The sequence below is a fragment of the Arachis ipaensis genome, chromosome B7 (genome assembly GCF_059453495.1).
Source record: "Arachis ipaensis isolate K30076 ecotype BB chromosome B7, ASM5945349v1, whole genome shotgun sequence".
Taxonomy (NCBI): Eukaryota; Viridiplantae; Streptophyta; class Magnoliopsida; order Fabales; family Fabaceae; genus Arachis; species Arachis ipaensis.
In genome coordinates, this window is record NC_142442.1 from 113,641,584 (window position 1) to 113,651,469 (window position 9,886).

A 9,886-nucleotide genomic window follows, 5' to 3' on the forward strand; every position below is an offset into this window, starting at 1 on the left:
GACACAGAGGCTCCTGGGTCGCGTTCTTCTCTGCGATCTGTCTCTCTCTCTCTCGTCGGGTTCTCCTCAGGCGATGGTGGTAGCTTTCTCGCGGCACTCTTCTACCTTGAGCGGCGCCGATGGTTTCCTTCTTTCTCGGCGACAAGGATGTCGGCCACAAGCCCGCGACCCCCTCACCGGCAAGCCATCCCTCATCGTCAGCGTTGGTGGCACCAGCAGCATGGATTCGTCGGCAGGGCGCAGTGGCGCGGCGCCGAGGCGTGGTGGCAACGCCCTTCCTCCCTCCGGATCTCCCTTCCCTGCTTCCCCCTTTCTTTCTCTGCGTCTGTTCTTCTATTCATGGAAAAGAAAACTGTGTTTGACTTGTGCCGCTGAGCAAGGAAGAGAGGGGGTAGGGTGTGACGGCTGAGAGTGAGGAAGAAGGGTAAGAGTGTTGTGTTGTGTAAATTAGGGTTAAGGGCATTTTAGTAATTTCACATAAAATTGGGAATAATATAGTAATTGAAACCCAATGTAAATCCAACACTAATTATATATAGAAAATGCCATTTGTTCATCATTTTCACAAATTATTTTCAATAAAATGCCCAAATCTAAAAATTAGAAATAATATAATTAATTTCTCTATTTTCCAAAATAGCAGTACTAATATTTAAAATATTAGTTACTTAGTCCAAAACATATAAAATCCTTATTGTTTCACAACTGCTAAATTTATAATTTAAATATAGAAAATAACCCAACAATTATAAAATTGGATAAAGATCATAACTCGTCTCAATTTCAATAAATCAAAACTTGCCTTAATTATCTTTAATAAAACAATTTCTGAAATTAAGGCTATAAATAACTATATGATTTGAGACTTGATCATAAAAAGGCTCTTCAAAGGTTCTGGGTCTTACATTGGGGGTGTAGGGTGAGTTGTGATTGGTTGGCTTGGAGGTGGGTTAAAATAATATTAAAATATCTCAGGTGTTTAACTACTAAAACTAGATGTATTGGAACACTCGTAAAAATATCTCTAAAAATTATTTTCTGAGCTACTAGCATAAATGACACTAGTAACATATTTATTATGAGAATAGAATATGTATGATGAGGCCTTAGCATTGCTAAAGTCATCAGAGAGTGCTGGTGCTAAGTTGCACCAGTAAATCGTAAACCCGGTTAAACCGATTTTCTGTTTTTAACTAAAACAGACCAGGTAACCTTATAATATCATTCAAGCATTTTCTAATACTAATATAATGATAATATTATACTATTATCTATCTCCTCTCATGAATCGAGTCCGGTTCGTCAAACAGAGACTATTTACGAAAATCAGAATCAAAACTGCCAACCGATACGGTTCAAAAACTAGGTTCTTCGTGACCGCGTTATCGAGCTTGCCTCGGAAAAGGTTCTAGCTTAAGGATGACATAATGACAATGAGGATTGAGATACTTGTTGATATAGAAGAGGTGTTCCCTTTACTGATCTTTTGGCGAAATCCGTGCCTTCGGAAAAGATCTCGCATACTCGAAAATCAGGGTTGTTACACATCCAATTAAGCACTAGTCCAACCTTTACTCCTTAAAGCTTTAACCATAATGAGCCTTGATTTGCAACGCCAACCACGAAACATCTTTCTTTTACGCTTCATCCCACAAAGCATCCTAAGTTGACCATCCATTTCAAGCAAGCCATATTCAAGTGGGATAATAAAGATAATAGAAATGAGTTTCATCCACTCAAATGAAGGTGTAGATGGCAACCTAGGCAAAGGTGATTCCAAGGGTCTTGCTAAAACATATTCAATTCCCATCCTCCTTTTTCTAAGGATCTCCACCTCCTCACAAGATCTCTTAATATCAATCATTTGTTCAACACTTTTATCTAACTCTTTTCCCTTACTCAAATCATAAATGGGAAGGTGAGAGACATTTACTTCCACATTGCTTTCCATTTCATCGAGAGAAGGTTCTTCATGCTCAAAGGATTCTTCACCACTAAGGCTTGATGCTTGATCTTCATCACCAAGGGGACTCAATTCTTGCTCTATTCCATCCAATTCTTCATAAGAGATATACCTTGGAGGTTGTGCACATTCCTCCTTAGCATCAATTTCAATAATTTTGGAGTGGTTTTCTTCAATCTTAGACTCCCAAGGTGGTTTCGCATCTCCTAAGTCTTCAACCACTTCTTCCTCTTCTTTAATAATCTCTACTTCCTCCTCTTGTTGTATTTCTTGCTTTAACTCCTCTTCTTCTCCTTGGAGCTTCAAGTTCACTCCCTCACTAAGCTTCTTCGTTGCTTCTCCACATTCCACAATGGAAGTGCCTTGATCGCATAGGCTTAGGCGGGATGAGACTATGTTGCCAATGGCTTCTACCATGATGGCCATTTTTGCTCTTAACTCCTCAAAATTCTTTTCATCCTCCTCGTGTTGCCTTAAGATATGAGATTTAAGATCCCTTAATTCTAGCATAGAGGCATTATCGGGGGGTGATGGTGGAAGAGAGGGTTCATTGTTTGAGGGAAAGGTATTATAGTCGGAAGGTGGTTGTAGCAAAAAGTAGAATTCATCTTGTGGTTGAAAATTTGCATGCGTTGGAGGTGGTTCTACTTGGTAATAGTATGGAGGGGGTGGCTCTTGAAAATGTTGATGTTGGAGTGGTAGTGGCTCTATGTGTGGTTCATATGGCTCATATGATTGTTGGTATGGTGGGTATGGATTAGGGTCATATGAAGATGGTTGGTGAAAGGTGGCATGTGAGTATGGTTGATGGTTATGTTGGGGATATGGCTCATAGGCATATGGTGGTGGTTCTTGAAAGTCACAAGAGAATTCACCATAGCCATTGGATTGATATGCATCATAGAATGGCTCCTCTTCATAGTGCATTGGTGGAGGTTGTTGCTATGAGGATTGATCATATGCATATGGCTCCTCCCACCTTTGATTGTCCCATCCTTGATACACATCCTCATTGAAGTTCCCATTTCCTACAACATAGTTGTAATCACTGGTGCACGAAATTGTGATCTCCAGGCTCAAACAAATCCTGGTAATGGCTCCAAAGCTTGGTGCTCTGATCTTAATTCATAATTGTCACAACTTCGATACAACTAACCAGCAAGTGCACTGGGTCGTCCAAGTAATACCTTACGTGAGTAAGGGTCGAATCCCACGGAGATTGTTGGTATGAAGCAAGCTATGGTCACCTTGTAAATCTCAGTCAGGCGGATATAAAGTGATAATGGTGTTTTCGAATTTAATATAATAAGATAGGGATAGAGATACTTATGTAAATCATTGGTAGGAATTTCAGATAAGCGAATGGAGATGCTTTTCGTTCCTCTGAACCTCTGCTTTCCTGCTATCTTCATCCAATCAGTCTTACTCCTTTCCATGGCTGGCTTTATGTGATACATCACCACTGTCAATGGCTACTTTCGGTCATCTCTCGGGAAAATGATCCAATGCCCTGTCACGGCACGGCTAATCGTCTGGAGGCATCACCCTTGTCAATGGCTTCATCTTATCCTCTCAGTGAATAATATGCTCACGCACCCTGTCACGGCACGGCTATTCATCTGTCGGTTCTCGATCATGCTGGAATAGGATTTACTATCCTTTTGCGTCTGTCACTAACGCCCTGCAATCGCGAGTTAGGAGCTCGTCACAGTCATTCAATCATTGAATCCTACTCGGAATACCACAGACAAGGTTTAGACTTTCCGGATTCTCTTGAATGCCGCCATCATTCTAGCTTACGCCACGAAGATTCTGGTTAGGAGATCTAAGAGATATTCGTTCTAGCTTAATTCATGTAGAACAGAAGTGTTTGTCAGGCACGCGTTCATAAGGGAGAAGGATGATGAGCGTCACACATAATCATCACCTTCATCACGTTCTTGGGTGCGAATGGATATCTTAGAAGCGAAATAAGAAGAATTGAATAGAAAACAGTAGTACTTTGCATTAATCTTTGAGGAACAGCAGAGCTTCACACCTTAATCTATGGAGTGTAGAAACTCTACCGTATGAAAATACATAAGTGAAGGTCCAGGCATGGCCGAGATGGCCAACCCCCTAAAACGTGATCAAAGGATCAAAAGGTAATCCAAAGATGCCTAATACAATAGTAAGAGGTCCTATTTATAATAAACTAGCTACTAGGGTTTACATGAGTAAGTATTTGATGTATAAATCCACTTCCGGGGCCCACTTGGTGTGTGTTTGGGCTGAGCTTAAGTGTTGCACGTGCAAAGGCCAATTGTGGAGTTGAACGCCAGTTTTTGTGCCAGTTTGGGCGTTCAACTCTGGTTTTGGATCCTTTTCTGGCGCTGGACGCCAGATTTGGGTAGAAGGCTGGCGTTGAACGCCAGTTTACGTCGTCAATTCTTGGCCAAAGTATGGACTATTATATATTGCTGGAAAGCCCTGGATGTATACTTTCCAACGCAATTGGAAGCGCGCCATTTCGAGTTCTGTAGCTCCAGAAAATCCACTTTGAGTGCAGGGAGGTCAGAATCCAACAACATCAGCAGTCCTTTTTCAACCTCTGAATCTGATTTCTGCTCAAGTCCCTCAATTTCAGCCAGAAAATACCTGAAATCACAGAAAAACACACAAACTCATAGTAAAGTCCAGAAATGTGAATTTAACATAAAAACTAAGGAAAACATCCCTAAAAGTAACTAGATCCTACTAAAAACATACTAAAAACAATGCCAAAAAGCGTATAAATTATCCGCTCATCACAACACCAAACTTAAATTGTTGCTTGTCCCCAAGCAACTGAAAATCAAATAGGATAAAAAGAAGAGAATATACTATAAATTCCAAACTATCAATGAAACATAGCTGCAATCATATGAGCGGGACTTATAGCTTTTTGCCTCTTGAATAGTTTTGGCATCTCACTTTATCCATTGAGGTTCAGAATGATTGGCATCTATAGGAACTTCAGATTTCGAATAGTGTTATTGACTCTCCTAGTTCAGTATGATGATTCTTGAACACAGCTTCTTTATGAGTCTTGGCCGTGGCCCTAAGCACTTTGTTTTCCAGTATTACCACCGGATTCATAAATGCCACAGACACATAATTGGGTGAACCTTTTCAGATTGTGACTCAGCTTTGCTAAAGTCCCCAATTAGAGGTGTCCAGGGTTCTTAAGCACACTCTTTTTTTTGCTTTGGACCTTGACTTTAACCGCTCAGTCTCAAGTTTTCACTTGACACCTACACGCCACAAGCACATGGTTAGGGACAACTTGGTTTAGCCGCTTAGACCAGGATTTTATTCCTTTAGGCCCTCCTATCCACTGATGCTCAAAGCCTTGGGATCCTTTTTATTTGCCCTTGCCTTTTGGTTTTAAGGGTTATTGGCTTTTTCTGCTTGCTTTTTCTTTTTTCTTCCTATTTTTTTTTTCGCCTAATTTTTTTTCCTTTTTTTTTTCTGCAAGCTTTGTTCTTTGCTGCTTTTTCTTGCTTCAAGAATCATTTTTATGATTTTTCAGATTATCGAATAACATGTCTCCTAGTCATCATTCTTTCAAGAGCCAACATATTTAACATTCTTAAACAACAACTTCAAAAGACATATGCACTGTTCAAGCATACATTCAGAAAACAAGAAGCATTGTCACCACATCAATATAATTAAGCTAAGTTCAAGGATAAATTCGAAACTCATGTACTTCTTGTTCTTTTGAATTAAAACATTTTTCATTTAAGAGAGGTGATGGATTCATAGGACATTCACATCTTTAAGACAAAGTTACTAACTACTAATGATCATGTAGTGAAGACACAAGCATAGATAGGCACATAACATAGAAAACAAAAAACAGAAGAAAGAAGAACAAGGAATGAATCCACCTTAGTGATGATGGCGTTTCAATGATGTTCTTGAGCTCTTCTATGTCTTTTCCTTGCCTTTTGTTGCTCCTCCTTCATTGCTTTTAGATCTTCTCTGATTTCATGAAGGACGATGGAGTGCTCTTGATGTTCCACCCTTAGTTGCTTCCAATAATTGTGTGGAAGAAAATGTATCCCCTGAGGTATCTCAGGGATCTCTTGATTTGCAGTCAAATGTTCTACCACTGAGCTATAGACCCTTGATGGAAGCTTTTGTCTTCCCTTTCCTCTTTCTAGAGGTTTCTCTGGCCTTAGGTGCCATCAATGGTTATGGAAAAAAAACAAAAAAGCTATGCTTTTACCACACCAAACTTAGAATGTTGCTCGCCCTCGAGCAAAAGAAGAAAGAATAGAAGAAGAAGAGGATATGGAGGAGATGGATGGCTGTGTGTATTCGGCCATATGGGTGGGATTGGGTGGGGAAGAGATGTTGAATTTTTGAAGGTAAGTAGGTGTATGGGTGTGAGTGGTAAATGGAAGACAGAAGGGATGAGTGTTTATTGGGAATAGAGGATGATTGAGAAGAAAGAAGAGAGTGAGTGAAGGTAGGTGGGGATCCTGTGGGGTCCACAGATCTTGAGGTGTCAAGGCATTTACATCCCTGCACCAATTTAGGCATGCAAAATGCCCTTGCACACAACTCTGGGCGTTCAGCGCCAGGTTGGTGCCCATTTTGTGCGTTCAACGCCCATTTGCTGCCATTTCTGGCGTTGAACGCCAGAACCATGCTTGTTCTGGGCATTCAGCGCCAGGATGCTCCCATTCTGGGCGTTCAGCGCCAGAACTATGCTCTGTTCTGGCGTTTGAACGCCAGACAGATGCTCCTCCAGGGTGTGATTTTTCTTCTGCTGTTTTTGATTCCTGTTTTTGATTTTTTTGTGTATTTTGTGACTCCACATGATCATGAACCTAAGAAAACATGAAAAACAATAAAAATAAAAATTAGATAAACATTGGGTTGCCTCCCAACAAGCGCTTCTTTAATGTCAATAGCTTGACAGTGGGCTCTCATGGAGCCTCACAGATGTGCAGAGCTTTGTTGAGACTCTCCAACACCAAACTTAGAGTTTGGATATGGGAGTTCAACACCAAACTTAGAGTTTGGTTGTGGCCTCCCAACACCAAACTTAGAGTTTGACTGTGGGGGCTCTGGTTGACTCTGCTTTGAGAGAAGCTTTTCAAGCTTCCTCTCCATGGTTGCAGAGGGAGATCCTTGAGTTTTGAATACAAGGGAGTTCTCATTCCATTGAAGGACTATTTCACCTCTGTCAACATCAATCACAGCTCTTGCTGTGGCCAGGAAAGGTCTTCCTAGGATGATGGATTCATCCTCTTCCTTTCCAGTATCCAGGACTATGAAATCAGTAGGTATGTAAAGGCCCTCAACCTTTACTAATACATTTTCTACTTGTCCATAAGCCTGTCTTCTTGAGCTGTCTGCCATCTCTAGTGAGATTTTAGCAGCTTGCACCCCATAGATTCCCAGTTTCTCTATTACAGAGAGGGGCATGAGGTTTATTCCTGAACCAAGGTCACACAGAGCCTTAAAGATCATGGTGCCTATGGTACAGGGTATTATGAACTTTCCAGGATCCTGTCTCTTCTGAGGCAATGTCAGTTGATCCAGATCACTTAGTTCATTGATGAACAAGGGAGGTTCAACTTCCCAAGCATCAATGCCAAACAATTTGGCATTCAGCTTCATGATTGCACCAAGAAACTTGGCAGTTTGCTCTTCAGTGACATCCTCATTCTCTTCAGAAGAGGAATACTCATCAGAGCTCATGAAGGGCATAAGGAGGTTCAATGGAATCTCTATGGTCTCTAGATGAGCCTCAGAGTCCTTTGGTTCCTCAGAGGGAAGCTCCTTATTGGTCACTGGACGTCCCAGGAGGTCTTCCTCCTTGGGATTCACGTCCTCTCCTCTCCTCACAGGTTCGGCCATGGCGCTTATGTCAATGGCCTTGCACTCTCCTTTTGGGTTCTCTTCTGTATTGCTTGGGAGAGTACTAGGAGGGATTTCAGTGATCCTTTTACTCAGCTGGCCTACTTGTGCTTCCAGATTTCTAATGGAAGACCTTGTTTCATTCATGAAACTTACAGTGGCCTTAGATAGATCAGAGACTAGATTTGCTAAATTAGAAGCATTTTGTTCAGAGTTCTCTGTCTGTTGCTGAGTTGATGATGGAAAAGGCTTGCTATTGCTAAACCTGTTTCTTCCACCATTATTAAAGCCTTGTTGGGGCTTTTGATCCTTCCATGAGAAATTTGGATGATTTCTCCATGTTGAGTTATAGGTGTTTCCATAAGGTTCACCTAAGTAATTCACCTCTGCTATTGCAAGGTTCTCAGGATCATAGGCTTCTTCTTCAGAAGATGCCTCTTGAGTACTGTTGGATGCAGCTTGCATTCCATGCAGACTTTGAGAAATCATATTGACTTGCTGAGTCAATATTTTATTCTGAGCCAATATGGCATTCAGAGTATCAACCTCAAGAACTCCCTTCTTCATAGGCGTCCCATTACTCACAGGATTCCTTTCAGAAGTGTACATGAACTGGTTATTAGCAACCATGTCAATGAGCTCTTGAGCTTCTGCAGGCGTTTTCTTTAGGTGAATGGATCCACCTGCAGAAGTGTCCAGTGACATCTTTGATAGCTCAGATAAACCATCATAGAATATATCCAGGATGGTCCATTCTGAAAGCATGTCAGAAGGACACTTTTTGGTCAACTGTTTGTATCTTTCCCAAGCTTCATAGAGGGATTCACCTTCTTTCTGTCTGAAGGTTTGAACATCAGCTCTAAGCTTGCTCAGCTTTTGAGGAGGAAAGTACTTGGCTAAGAAAGCCGTGACCAGCTTATCCCAAGAGTTCAGGCTGTCTTTAGGTTGAGAATCCAACCATAATCTAGCTCTGTCTCTTACAGCAAAAGGGAAAAGCATGAGCCTGTAGACTTCAGGATCTATTCCATTAGTCTTAACAGTATCACATATCTGCAAGAATTCAGTTAAGAACTGAAAGGGATCTTCAGATGGAAGTCCATGAAACTTGCAGTTTTGCTGCATCAGAGAAACTAATTGAGGTTTCAGCTCAAAGTTGTTTGCTCCAATGGCAGGAATGGAGATGCTTCTTCCATGTAAATTGGAATTAGGTGCAGTGAAGTCACCAAGCATCTTCCTTATATTATTATTATTTTCGGCTGCCATCTCCTTTTCCTGTTCGAAAATTTCTGAAAGGTTATCTTTGGATTGTTGTATTTTAGCTTCTCTTAATTTTTTTTCTTCAGAGTCCTTTCAGGTTCTGGATCTGCTTTCACAAGAATGTTCTTATCCTTGCTCCTGCTCATATGACAAGGAAGAATGGACAGAAAAATGATAATAATAATAGAGATCCTTTATACCACAGTATAGGGATCCCTTTGTGAGTGGAAGAGAAGGGGGAGACAAAGAATGTGATGTAAAGGAAGAAATGCAACTGTACGAATGGAAGAGATGTGTGATGAGATGTTAGGATATGAATGAATAAATAGAATAGGATGGGGGAGGGATAATTTTCGAAAATTATTTTGAAAAAGAGTTAGTGATTTTTGAAAATGGTTTTTGAAAATTATTAGTTAAAATTTTTTTTTTTCGAAATTTTTTTTGAAATCAAAAATAAAAAATAAAAATAATTAGTTAATTAAAAAGAAATTTTTGAAAAAGGGAGAAGATATTTTCGAAAATTGAGAGAGAAAGAGTTAGTTAGGTGGTTTTGAAAAAGTTAAGAAACAAACAAAAAGTTAGTTAGTTAGTTGAAACAAATTTTGAAAAAGATAAGAAGTTAGGAAGTTAGAAAAGATATTTTGAAAAGATATTTTTGAAAAAGATAAGATAAGAAGATATTTTTGAAAAGATATGATAAAATTAGTTTTGAAAAAGATTTGATTTTTAAAATCACAATTAATGACTTGATTCATAAGAAATCACAAGATA

General features: G+C 40.1%; 1 non-coding gene across 1 annotated transcript; it reads left to right on the plus strand.

Moving 5' to 3' along the window:
* The first annotated feature begins 8,617 nt into the window (after nucleotides 1–8,617).
* LOC148553777 (small nucleolar RNA R71) lies at nucleotides 8,618–8,725 on the plus strand. Its single transcript, XR_015893229.1, has one exon. It is a non-coding gene; the product is annotated as a small nucleolar RNA R71 (small nucleolar RNA).
* Nucleotides 8,726–9,886: the final 1,161 nt, after the last annotated feature.